The following is a 12,537-nucleotide window of genomic DNA, read 5'->3' on the forward strand; positions in this document are numbered from 1 at the left end:
ACTAGAGGGCCTAATTAAAAAGGAGAAGTTGGCCACACTTTATTCCTTGAACCGTAGGAGAATGATGGTGGAAGTTTGTAAAATCATGATGAGTATGGATAAAGTGGACAGTCATAGTCTTTACCACAGGACTGGTGAGTACAAAACTAAAGGGCACAGATACAACACACATCAAAGTTGCTGGTGAACGCAGCAGGCCAGGCAGCATCTCTAGGAAGAGGTACAGTCGACATTTCGGGCCGAGACCCTTCGTCAGGACTAACTGAAGGAAGAGCTAGTAAGAGATTTGAAAGTGGGAGGGGGAGGGGGAGATCCAAAATGATAGGAGAAGACAGGAGGGGGAGGGATGGAGCCAAGAGCTGGACAGGTGATTGGCAAAAGGGATATGAGAGGATCATGGGACAGGAGGCCCAGGGAGAAGGAAAAGGGGGAGGGGGGGAAAAACCCAGAGGATGAGCAAGGGGTATAGTCAGAGGGAGAAAAAGGAGAGAGAGAGAAAGAATGTGTGTATAAAAATAAATAACGGATGGAGTACGAGGGGGAGGTGGGGCATTAGCAGAAGTTAGAGAAGTCAATGTTCATGCCATCAGGTTGGAGGCTACCCAGACGGAATATAAGGTGTTGTTCCTCCAACCTGAGTGTGGCTTCATCTTTACAGTAGAGGAGGCCGTGGATAGACATATCAGAATGGGAATGGGATGTGGAATTAAAATGTATGGCCACTGGGAGATCCTGCTTTCTCTGGCGGACAGAGCGTAGGTGTTCAGCAAAACGATCTCCCAGTCGCCAATATATAGAAGGCCACATCGGGAGCACTGGACGCAGTATATCACCCCAGCCGACTCACAGGTGAAGTGTCGCCTCACCTGGAAGGACTGTTTGGGGCCCTGAATGGTGGTAAGGGAGGAAGCGTAAGGGCATGTGTAGCACTTGTTCCGCTTACAAGGATAAATGCCAGGAGGGAAATCAGTGGGGAGGGATTGGGGGGACGAATGGACAAGGGAGTCACATAGGGAGCGATCCCTGCAGAAAGCACGGGGGGTGGAGAGAAAGATGTGCTTAGTGATGGGATCCCGTTGGAGGTGGCGGAAGCTACGGAGAATAATATGTTGGGCCCGGAGGCTGATGGGGTGGTAGGTGAGGACCAGGGGAACCCTATTCCTAGTGGGGTGATGGGAGGATGGAGTGAGGCACTTATCCTTGTAAGCGGAACAAGTGCTACAAATGCCCTTACACTTCCTCCCTTACCACCATTCAGTGCCCCAGACAGTCCTTCCAGGTGAGGCGACACTTCACCTGTGAGTCGGCTGGGGTGATATACTGCGTCCGGTGTTCCCGATGTGGCCTTCTATATATTGGCGAGACCCGACGCAGACTGGGAGATCATTTTGCTGAAAACCTATGCTCTGTCTGCCAGAGAAAGCAGGATCTCCCAGTGGCCACATATTTTAATTCCACATCCCATTCCCATTCTGATATGTCTATCCATGGCCTCCTCTACTGTAAAGATGAAGCCACACTCAGGTTGGAGGAACAACACCTTATATTCCGTCTGGGTAGCCTCCAACCTGATGGCATGAACATTGACTTCTCTAACTTCCGCTAATGCCCCACCTCCCCGTCCTACCGCATCCGATATTTATATACACACATTCTTTCTCTCTCTCTCCTTTTTCTCCCTCTGTCCCTCTGACTATACTCCTTGCCCATCCTCTGGGTTTTTCCCTCCTCCCCCTTTTCCTTCTCCTTGGGCCTCCTGTCCCATGATCCTCTCATATCGCTTTTGCCAATCACCTGTCCAGCTCTTGCCTCCATCCCTCCCCCACCTGTCTTCTTCTATCATTTTGGATCTCCCCCTCCCCCTCCCACTTTCATATCTCTTACTAGCTCTTCCTTCAGTTAGTCCTGACGAAGGGTCTCGGCCCGAAACATCGATTGTACCTCTTCCTAGAGATGCTGCCTGGCCTGCTGCGTTCACCAGCAACTTTGATGTGTGTTGCTTGAATTTCCAGCATCTGTAGAATTCCTCGTGGGCACAGATATAAGATAAGGTGGGGGTGGGGGAGAGAATTAAAGGGGACTCAAGAGGTAACCATTTTACACAGAGGGTAATGAGTTGTAAAGGGAAATGGCTGAGGCATGTACAATTGCAACATTTAAGAGGAAGGCGCTTGGAGGATTATGAGCCAGTTATAGACGTTTGAGGGGATCAGGGAAGATGCTGTGGTTGGCAGGGATTATTTGGCCTGTTTCCATGCTGTATTGCTCTATAGCTCCCCAAGGCCCCAGCCTCGTGTAATTCCTGCCCTGGTTTGTCTTACAAAAATGCAACATCTCATATTTACCTGAATTAAACTCCATCAGCCATTCCCCGGCCCACTGGTCTAATTGATCAACATCCCATTGTAATTTTAGTTAACCTTCTTCACTGTACACTTTATCACTAATTTCAGTGTTATCTAAAATTTTACTAGAATTCTCATCCAAAATTCTTATCCAAATCATTAACACAAATGAAAAAAAGCAGCGCCAATCTTTGTAGCATGCCACTTGTCACAGGCTCCTCATCAAACAAAAAAAAGCCTTCTACCAGCAAACTATGTGTCAGGGAATACAGAGGAGACTTGGTCCAAAACGAGACCCCAGAGCAGTGGAGATGATTTAGCAATGAATAATTATTTTAATAACAGACTGCAAAGATAACAAGACACGAAGGGCCATGAAACAAGAGAGAGCAGATATTAAACACCACAAATAGGCTGCAGGAGTTTTGCTCATAGAGTTTTGTAGACATTTAGGTTTAAGTTTATTGTTGTCATGCTGCAGGCATATAGACAAAGCATATAAATGCTGTGAAAATCTCTTTTTTTGCAGCAAAACCATAGAACACAATGAGGACAAACATGTTAAATTGAAAAACATTATACACAATCTATTCATGTTCACCTGAGTATAAGATTGAGAGAGAGAAGAAGAAAAACACAGAGCACGAGGGGTTCAGGTAAATGGTTCTTTGAAAGTGGTAACAGGTAGGCATGGTGGCAAAAGGCATTTGGCATGCTTTCCTTCACCTGAACAGCAATAGAGGGTCCCAGTTGACTGTCTATTTCCCTACAACGTGGAGAAAAATGCAACTGATTCCTCGAGGGTGAGTTATACACCTTGATGGTTATTTGTATCATTGCTCCCTATAGGTTTGTCTCAGGCTGCATGGTGACAGAAAAGCTGTAGCATATACATTTCAGTGGAGAACGCTGGAAGTTTACAAACTTCGCTGTCTCTTTCAGTGAGAGGCGAGTCACATCATTTGGCTCAGGTGATGTTTTATCACCACTGTCAGTTTAACAGCTCAGCAAGGCTTATTAGAACTAAGGTCTGAAGCTATAAATTCAGGTAGCAATGTTTTCAAAGTACCTGTGCAATAATCTTAGACGGAGAAGTTTATGGAGAGAAAGGAGTTCCTCAGCCAGAAGCGTGGGTAATCCATGGAACAGGTCCTCCACAGGTTATAACAGGGTTCCATTCCTGAGTACGGTTTGAATTATAATTGCAAAGTGTCCACCGAGCAATATATTTAAATAAAAACATAAGCCAATGTAATTAATCCAAGATGTTCAAACTCAACTGCTTGGATATCGCTACAAACCAAGTTCCCACATGGCAGAAGATGCCTGCAATCCTCGGCAGTCAGAAGATTCATCCCACCTGTCTCCCAAATGCTGGCTCAAATCCCTAAGTAAGGGATCGTAACCATACCTGTCTGAGGAATCTGTCTCTGGGGTTGTACTTAAGCAATTAATTGAATGTCAAGACCCTCCTGCCTGCCTTCACGGCTGGTATAACAGAAGCCATGGAGAGAGGTGCTAACAGGAGAGCATGATATAGGGCAGAGTCACTGAATGGATCAACGTCTGACTTCAGTCAGGAGCTGGTTTCATCTTGGGTACAGGCAGAGGTGAACCAAGTATGACTTCCATTGCTTCAATATGAAATTGTTAATCATTCCCTTTCTCTCTCTTTGGAAAGAAAAGTTGTATCAATTTTGTTATAAACACAAAATTCTGCAGATGCTGGAAATTCAAAACAAAACACACAAAATGCTGAAGGAATTCAACAGATCAGGCAGCGTCCATGGAAATTATTAAACAGTTGATATTTTGGGCCAATACACTTCTTCAGGACTGGAAAAGAAGGGGGAAGACACCAGAATAAAAATGTGGGGGGAGGAGGAGAAGGATAGCTGGAAGGTGACAGGTGAAGCCAGGCAGGTGGGAAGGGCAAAGGGCTGGAGATGAAGGAATCTGATAGGAGAGGAGAGTGGACCCTGGGAGAAGGGGCACCAGAGGGAGATGATAGGCAGATGAGAAGAGGTAATAGGTAGTAGAATGGATTCAGCCTAGTACATCACGGGTAAAGCCCTCCCAACCATTGAACACATCTACATGAAATGCTGTTGTAGAAAAACCACATCCATCATTAGAGATTGCCACTACCCAGGCCATGCTCTTTTCTCACTGCTGCCATCAGGTGGAAGGTACAAGAGCCTCAGGACTCGCACCACCAGGTTCAAGAACAGTTACTACTCTTCAACCATCAGACTCTTGAGTAAAAGGGAATAACTACACTCACTTGCCCATCCATTGAGATGTTCCCACAACCAATTCTCTCACTTTAAGAACTCTTTATCTCATTATCTCACGTTCTCATTATTTGTTGCTATTTATTCGTATTTGTATTTGCATAGTTTGATAGTTGGTTGTCTTCTGCACTCTGGTTGATCTTTCATTGATCCTGTTATAGTTACTATTCTATAATTTGTTGAGTATGCCAGGAAAATGAATTTCAGGGTGCATATGGTGACAAAATGCAGTTTGATAATAAAATTTACTTTGAACTTTTGAGGGGGGAGGGGGAACATGTTTTACTGGAAGGAAAAATCAATGTTCACACCATCAGGTTGGATGGAATATAAGGTGTAGCTCCTTCAACCTGAGTGTAGCCTCAGGGAAGGGCATTGTCCAACATGTCGGAATGGGAATGGGAATTAAAATGTTGGGACATCAAGGAGTTCTGCTTTAGGTAAATGGAGAGGAAGAGCTTGATGAAGCAGGTCCCTAATTTATAACAGGTCCCACCAATGTAGAGGAAGCTGCATCGGGAGCACCAGACGCAATAGACAACCCCAGCACATCTGCAGCTGAAGTGTCGTCTCACTGGAAAGGACTGTTTAGGGTCCTGAATGGAGATGAGGGAGGCAGTGAATGGGCAGGTGTAGCTCTTCGATTGCTTTCAGAGGTAAGTGCCAGGAGGGAGATTAGTGGGGAAGGACAAATGGAATAACACTTTTCCGTTGTTCAAGAAAAGCTGAAGTTGTATAAGACAAGAGCAAGGTGGGCAGAAGGATCACATTGACAGCTGTGCGGTAATCTGAGGACACATTTAAGATCATTGACAAAATATGCAGAGATGTGACAAAGTAATGATGTCCTGCAGGAAGATCATAGGGTATAGAGGGCAGGGGATTTAGGTGAGAAGCAAAAAAACATGATTGGAATCTGAGGGGCAATTTTTTGCCATGTGATAGATAGAAAATGTACTCTTTGTCAACCCACCAGAAAAACTGAACGCAATTGGCACATGGATAATGTAGGATGGAAAGGATAGATTGATATTAGAGTAAATTAAGATATCAACACAAAATTGTGGGCTGAAGGGCCTGTACTGTGTTGTTGAGTTCTATGTTCTAACACAGTTAATCAATTGATTAATTCTGGATTTCCAACAGAATTATAGCAACTGAGTTCTTAAGAATCAGGAGGTGATGATTGTTTGCTGAACCAATTCTCAGCACAAGAAAAACACTTGAAACAATCTTTCTTTATTTATATTGGGGTCTTCTGCTCTGCTGAGCACCACTGCAGACTTCAGGTTGAGAAGGGAATTCAGGGAAGATGAAAGGAAGTAGCTTTTAGGAGACCACTCCTGATTGCAGAGCGATTTGTCAAGGACATTTAGTATTGATACTCTAAGTGCTCAGTGCTGAACTAATTTCACAACTCACAGACTCACTTTCAAGGACTCTACAATTCATGTTCTCAGTATTATTTATTGAATTTGCACTCAGTCCTCTTTTGCACATTGGCTGTTTGTCAGCCTTTATGTGTAGTTTTTCCATAAATGATAGGGAATTTCTTTATTTTCCTGTTAATAGAAGGATAACTTCACTGAACTTCACTCACCCTAAGACTGAACTGTTCCCATAACCTATGGATTTACTTGCATTGTCTCTTCACCTTATATTCTCAATATATATTTCTTATAATTAATAATTATTATTTTATTTTTATAGTTGCACGGTGTGCTTATCTGTTTTGTTGCCTTTCATCGATTCTATTCTATTTCTTTATACTTACTGTGAATGCCACAAGAAAATGATTGTATGTGGTGACGTGTGTGTACTTTGATAATAAATTTACTTTGAACTTCGAAAAAATAAATCTCAAGGTGTATATTGTGATATATAAATACTTTGATAATGAACCTACTTTGACTTTGATGCAGTGTCACTGACAGCATCTAAGGTGATTACCTGGGCTTGGAAGGCTGGGAGATAGGATTACTAGGAACGGGTGCCCGCTAGTCAGCACGATGGGGTGGGCTGACTGGCGTAGCTCCGTGCTGCCTGATCCATGGCTTAAGTTGACAGATTTTTGGACGTTAAGAGAATGGAAGGATGCAAGTTTAATTGCGAAAGGTGTCACAAAGGTAAGAGATCAGCCATGGTGTGAATGGCATTGCTTACACCAAGGACTGAGCAGCCCAGTTCTGTTTATGTTCCTTTTGTTATGTTGCTGAAGGTCAGAGGTACAGCAGAGAATCACAGTGCTGCTCACTCACTCTTTTCCATGCTGTCTATCGAACCACTAACTCAAGAAAGATCACAGGATCTCAAACCACCAAGTTCAAAGTAAGTTTACTATTAAAGTACCTATAAGTCACCATATAGTATTTTGAGATTTATTTTTTGCAGACACAGTAGAACAAAGAAACACAATGAAGTGCTACAAAGACTGATAAACAATCAATGTGCAAATAAAAAGATGTAAAAATTAATTAAAATAAAGCAAATAAATAATACAGAGAACATGAGTTGTAGAGTCCTTGAAGGCGAGCCCATAAGGTGTGGAATCAGTTCAGAGTTAAGGTTATCTGCACTGGTTCAGGAACATGATGGTTGAGGGGTAATAACTATTCCTGAACCTGGTGTCGTGGGATCTAAGGCTCCTGTACCTCCTTCCCAATGGCAGCAGTGAGAAGAGAGTGTGGCCTGGATGGTGGGAGTCTTTGATAATGGATGCTGCTTTCTCATGGCAGTGCTCCTTGTAGATGTGCTCAATGGTGGGGAGGGCTTTTCTTGTGATGACTGGGCTCAAGCATGTGAAATACTGGAACGGGATGGCTCGAAGTATTCCTATTATCACAGATGATCTATTCAGTCCACTTCGATCTTCCTGTCAGAGTGAGTAATAAATACTCATCAAGACAGCTGGAGGACAGTCCAATATGAAGACTGTATGAATAGACAGCAGGACATAAATGTCATTTTCATGCCAGACTGTATTGTATCTCCACTACAGCTTGGAAAATCAGCTGTCAGCTCCAACTGTAACTCTTCTGTGTTCTGTTCTGAGCAGGAAAGGATTAACGAAACAATCACAGATAAGCTGCTTTACCTTGTTGCAGAGTCCCAGGCTGATGCCGAGATACAGAATACAGTTGTGTGACATGTAATTGATTAGAACAGCAAAGCGAGGCTGGCCCAAGAGATTTCTTTAGCCCAAGGCTTGAGGGGCTGGGTCTGCGATTGTGACGTCTGGCTGCTAATGCCAGTATTACCCAGTGGCTAGGATGTGCTGGGAATTCATTGAGAAAGGTGAACTTCAGAGCCACGGTCCACAGCACCTGCATTCTCAAAGTTTAAAGTTCAAAGTAAACTTACTCACAAAGTACGTAGATGTCACCATAAACTAACCTGAGATTAATTTTCCTGCGGGCATTCGCAGTAGAACAAAGAAATACAGTAAAATAAATGAAAAACTACTCACAAAGACTGACAACCAATGTGCAAAAGATGGCAAACTGTGCAAATATCAAAAAGTAACAAATAATAAATTAGTAAACATATACATAAGTAAATAATACTGAGAACATGAGTTATAAAGTTCTTGAAAGTGAGTCTACAGGTTGTGGAATCAGGTCAGTGTTGAGGTTCATGGCAGCTCACTCAGACACTTCTACAGTTACAAAGAATGGCTGCCGGAGGAGAGGAACAGTTGCATGTTTATAGACTAGTCCCACCTTAAAGAGAAAAAGGAACATAAATGGAGAAGAATTATTTTGATGTAATTATTCAAAAAATCAAACAAATAGGTGTCAGGTTGCTTGGCATCAGTTTTAATTTCACCAATTTCTTAAAACATTTGAAGAGGTTGCTTCATGTTCAGGATTTATTTTAATATTTAATTCTAATGCACTGAAATGCATCACTTTGTGTTCTAATGTCTGTGTTTAGACAAGCATAGTGCATAATATATTTCTGTGGGATACCTACAGGCTGTCCCAGGTTATGAGCGTCAAACTTATGGGCCATCTATGTATGAACAAGCTCCCATAATATTATTAAATTCAAAATCCAGAGTACTTCTATTTTATTTTATTTAGAGATACAGCATGGACCAGACCCTTCCAGCCCAACCTAACACCTAACAACCTGCCAATTTAGCCCTAGCCTAATGACAGGACAATTTACAATGACCAATTAACCTCGTACTCGTACGTCTTTAGAACATGGGAGGAAACCGGAGCACCTGGAGGAAACCTATGGGGTCATGGGGAGAATCTACAGACTCCTTATAGATGACGTCGGAATTGAACTCTGAATTCTGATGGGCAGAGCTGTAATAGCGTTGCACTAACCACTGTGCTACCGTGGCACCCATAGTTACATAGTCATTAGTGATGGCTCCTATGAACAGACATTAGTTCCTATGTACAGCAGAACTCGCACCCTCTCTCTCCACTATTAGCAAGTGTTCTGATGTGGTTTTTATACCATTCATTACAATACTGTAGAGGAGTGGTTACTAAATTGAGTGATTTTTGTGTATTTTCTGACCTAAGGACAAAATCAATGTAGAGACATCTGTAAAAGTGGAACCCACTCATTACTCTGGGACAACCAGTGCATGCCACTTTTGAAGCCAATTTCTCATCATATTCCCTACATCTATCTATCTGTATGATTGGTTTATATATACACTTTCCTTCCTCTTTATTCTGTTTGTGTCATTCGACACATGCCAAAGATTGGATTTATATTAGACAATCCCACCTTTCACGGCTCTTGAATCTATTTAGAGACTCTTCTTCCATACCCTTTGAGAAAGAGGATTCTAAAGCCTACCATCCCTCAGAGAAAAATAATCACCCTATCCCCACCTTAACAAATAGCAATTCAGAAGGAACCCATGCTATCACAGGGAGAACACCTAAACTGCACAAAGCCAGTCCAAACATCACCCTGAGCCCACATCTCTGGCCCTGTGAGGCAGAGGCTCTACCGGCTAAACCATTGTGCTGCTAGTTGAGTTACTTTTTTCTTTTCTTTCCCTTTCCTTTAATACATATGCCGTCACTGGGTCTATTTGTATTTGTGTTAGTTTTGATTGGAAATCCCCAACAAACAGAGAGGCTATTAAACAAAGATACAGTAGTTTTGAAGGCAAGCTATTACTGATATTGTTCGCTATCTTCCCCAGAACGGGGTGGTGTAATTCTACACTGCCATGATAGAGAACGCCCCCACATCCTCCATTCCTGTCTGGCAGGTGCAGCATCCTCGCACGATACACATGAAACCCCTTGTTACCGGGCGTCTCCAGAAACGTGGCTGGTTAGCCCTTCGCTAACAAGCCAATGGACTCAGTGGTGAAAAACCACTCCGTAGAGTTCAATATGACTTAGTCCCACCGGACCGGGAGAGTTGGGTTATTTCAACTCGCAGCACCAGGGCAAATACTCTGTAAATGCTATCCACTCGCAATTACCCCTCGGCAAGAAATAACAGATTGCGTACAATTATAAAAAGGGTGTATTTATGAATGTCACTTAATCAAACAGATATTAAAGAAGAAAGAAAATAGAGGGAAAAAAATGAAAGGGCCCATTATAATTAAACAGTCAAATGTGCACAAAGTTGGAGCTCAGATCTTCCAAAAGCTGGAGGTATCCTTGTACTCACGCACTAACTCCTATTCATCGATCATCGATAAAACTTTCTATTCTGGACCCATCAAATCTCACATTCTGGTTGGATCAAATCCTTCTGCCAGTTCTCTCGATCTTCTGCTGAAAAGGACGTCAACCCCTTTAGTGTCCATCCCAAAACCCTCATCGCCCGGTTTTCTCTAGAACCTTCTCCCAATTCCGCCATCCTGATTGGCTGTCCTGACATTCCTAAGCTGACCCGACATTCACAACCCAGCTGGCCTGCTGCGTTCACCAGCAAATTATGATGGGCCCCTCCCACCAATCACTGTTGTAAATCCCCTGTTTTGTAGAGATATGTCACGTACCCCGCTACTGACCACACACACACACCGACCCGTGCATCCCACCCAACACCATGCCAACTGCCACACTACCGACACCATTTGCGGCCTCTCCACCCTCAGGATCCCTCCCCCACCGCTGTTCGCCAACCTGACCCCCGACTGTAAACCTGTGACAACTAAAAGCAGGAGGTAGAGCGCGGGGGACAGGGCTTTCATTAAGTCGGAGGTGCAGCAGCTGCTCAGGGAGGGGGTCATTGAGGCAAGCACAAGTCCTTGGAGGGCGCAGGTGGTCGTTGTTCAGAACAGGGAGAAGAATAGGATGGTCGTGAACTATAGCCAGACCATCAATAGGTTCACGCAGCTCGACGCATACCCTCTACCCCGCATCGCGGATATGGTCAATCAGATAGAACAGTACAAGGTGTACTCAACCATAGACCTAAAATCCACTTACCATCAGCTCCCCATCCGCCGGGAAGACTGCCCTTACACCGCCTTCGAGGCGGACGGCAGGCTTTATCAATTCCTGCGCGTCCCCTTTGGTGTCACGAATGGTGTATCTGTCTTCCAGAGGGCAATGGACCAGATGGTGGACCAATGCCAACTGAAGGCCATTTTCCCATATCTGGATAACATCACCATCTGCGGTCACGACCAGCAGGATCACGACAACAACCTCCAAAAATTTCTCCAAGCGGCCAAATCTTTCAACCTCACCTATAACAAGGACAAGTGTGTATTTGGGACCACCCGACTTGCTATCCTTGGGTGTGTCATGGAGAATGGAGTCATTGGCCCTGACCCTGACTGTATGCACCCCCTGTTGGAACTCCCTCTTCCCAATACCCTCAGAGCCCTCAAAAGGTGCCTGGGCTTCTTTTCATATTATGCCCAATGGGTCTGTAACTACGCAGACAAGGCCTGCCCCCTGGTCAAGTCCACCACATTCCCCCTCTCAGCCGAGGCCCACACGGCCTTCAACCGCATAAAATGGGACATTGCCAAAGCAGCAATGCATGCGGTGGATGAGGCCATTCCTTTCCAAGTAGAGAGTGACACCTCCGACTTTGCGCTGGCTGCAATCGTAGTGGCAGTATCGTAGCCGATGAGGTTTACCCGAGGCACGATTATTGCTTATTGAAAACTTTTCCCAATACCCCGCTATGACGACTTGAAATATAGTCGGCATTGGCACACTCCCGGGGTCAGACACAGAGAGGAGCTGTGCTGACTGAGCTGGGAGAAATCGAGGCAAAACTACTGGATAAAGTTCGTGGAATACTTTGGAGGTGGCTCTAAAAGTCTCTTGCGAGTGAGTGACGGTGCTGGTGTGGAAACTCGGTGTGGAGTTTTACTGCCGGTTTGGGCTGGGTTTGTTGGCGGCTGCTAACTGCGTAGCTCCCAGCTGCGGCCGCTGGCAACTCGCCAGGAAGCCAGTTCGCTCCAAAACCGGAGGCAAACGCTGTCGTCCCCCCCCCCATTGACATCGGGGCAATGTTCCTCCTCCATTGTTTTCCTGATTTTCGTCCGGTGTTGGTGCCGGAGCATCTGGAAGGACGTTTCGGCCTCTCCCAGCCTGGGTCTCTGCAAGTCCGACGGAGCCTTTCCTGGCGCTGAGCCAGCGAGGAACTGTCGACTGCAAACTTTCCCGGCCAGTTATTCGACTCGTTCCAGGACTTCTAACCGGCACTGCTGTAGGATTCTCGGACTGGAAAGAGCGCCAGCATGCCGGACTGGTCTCCAGGGAGTCGCGGGCCTTCGGGGAGTTACGCAAGGGTGGCTGCCTCCCCAGCCTCGGACAACGCCCTGTTTCGGTCGGTGAAGGTGGAACGTGGGGTGCAATGTATTTTGTGCCCTGGAATGACACTAGAAAAGTGTACGGAGGCAATGGAGGACCTTGTTGGGAAAGGTGGTATTCTGGCCA

The 12,537-nt window shown here is 44.9% G+C and overlaps 1 pseudogene; it reads left to right on the forward strand.

Moving 5' to 3' along the window:
* Window positions 1-11,694: 11,694 nt before the first annotated feature.
* On the forward strand, window positions 11,695-11,818 carry LOC140211318 (U4 spliceosomal RNA; annotated as a pseudogene).
* Window positions 11,819-12,537: the final 719 nt, after the last annotated feature.

Source organism: Mobula birostris, chromosome 16, assembly GCF_030028105.1.
Source record: "Mobula birostris isolate sMobBir1 chromosome 16, sMobBir1.hap1, whole genome shotgun sequence".
Lineage (NCBI taxonomy): Eukaryota > Metazoa > Chordata > Chondrichthyes > Myliobatiformes > Myliobatidae > Mobula > Mobula birostris.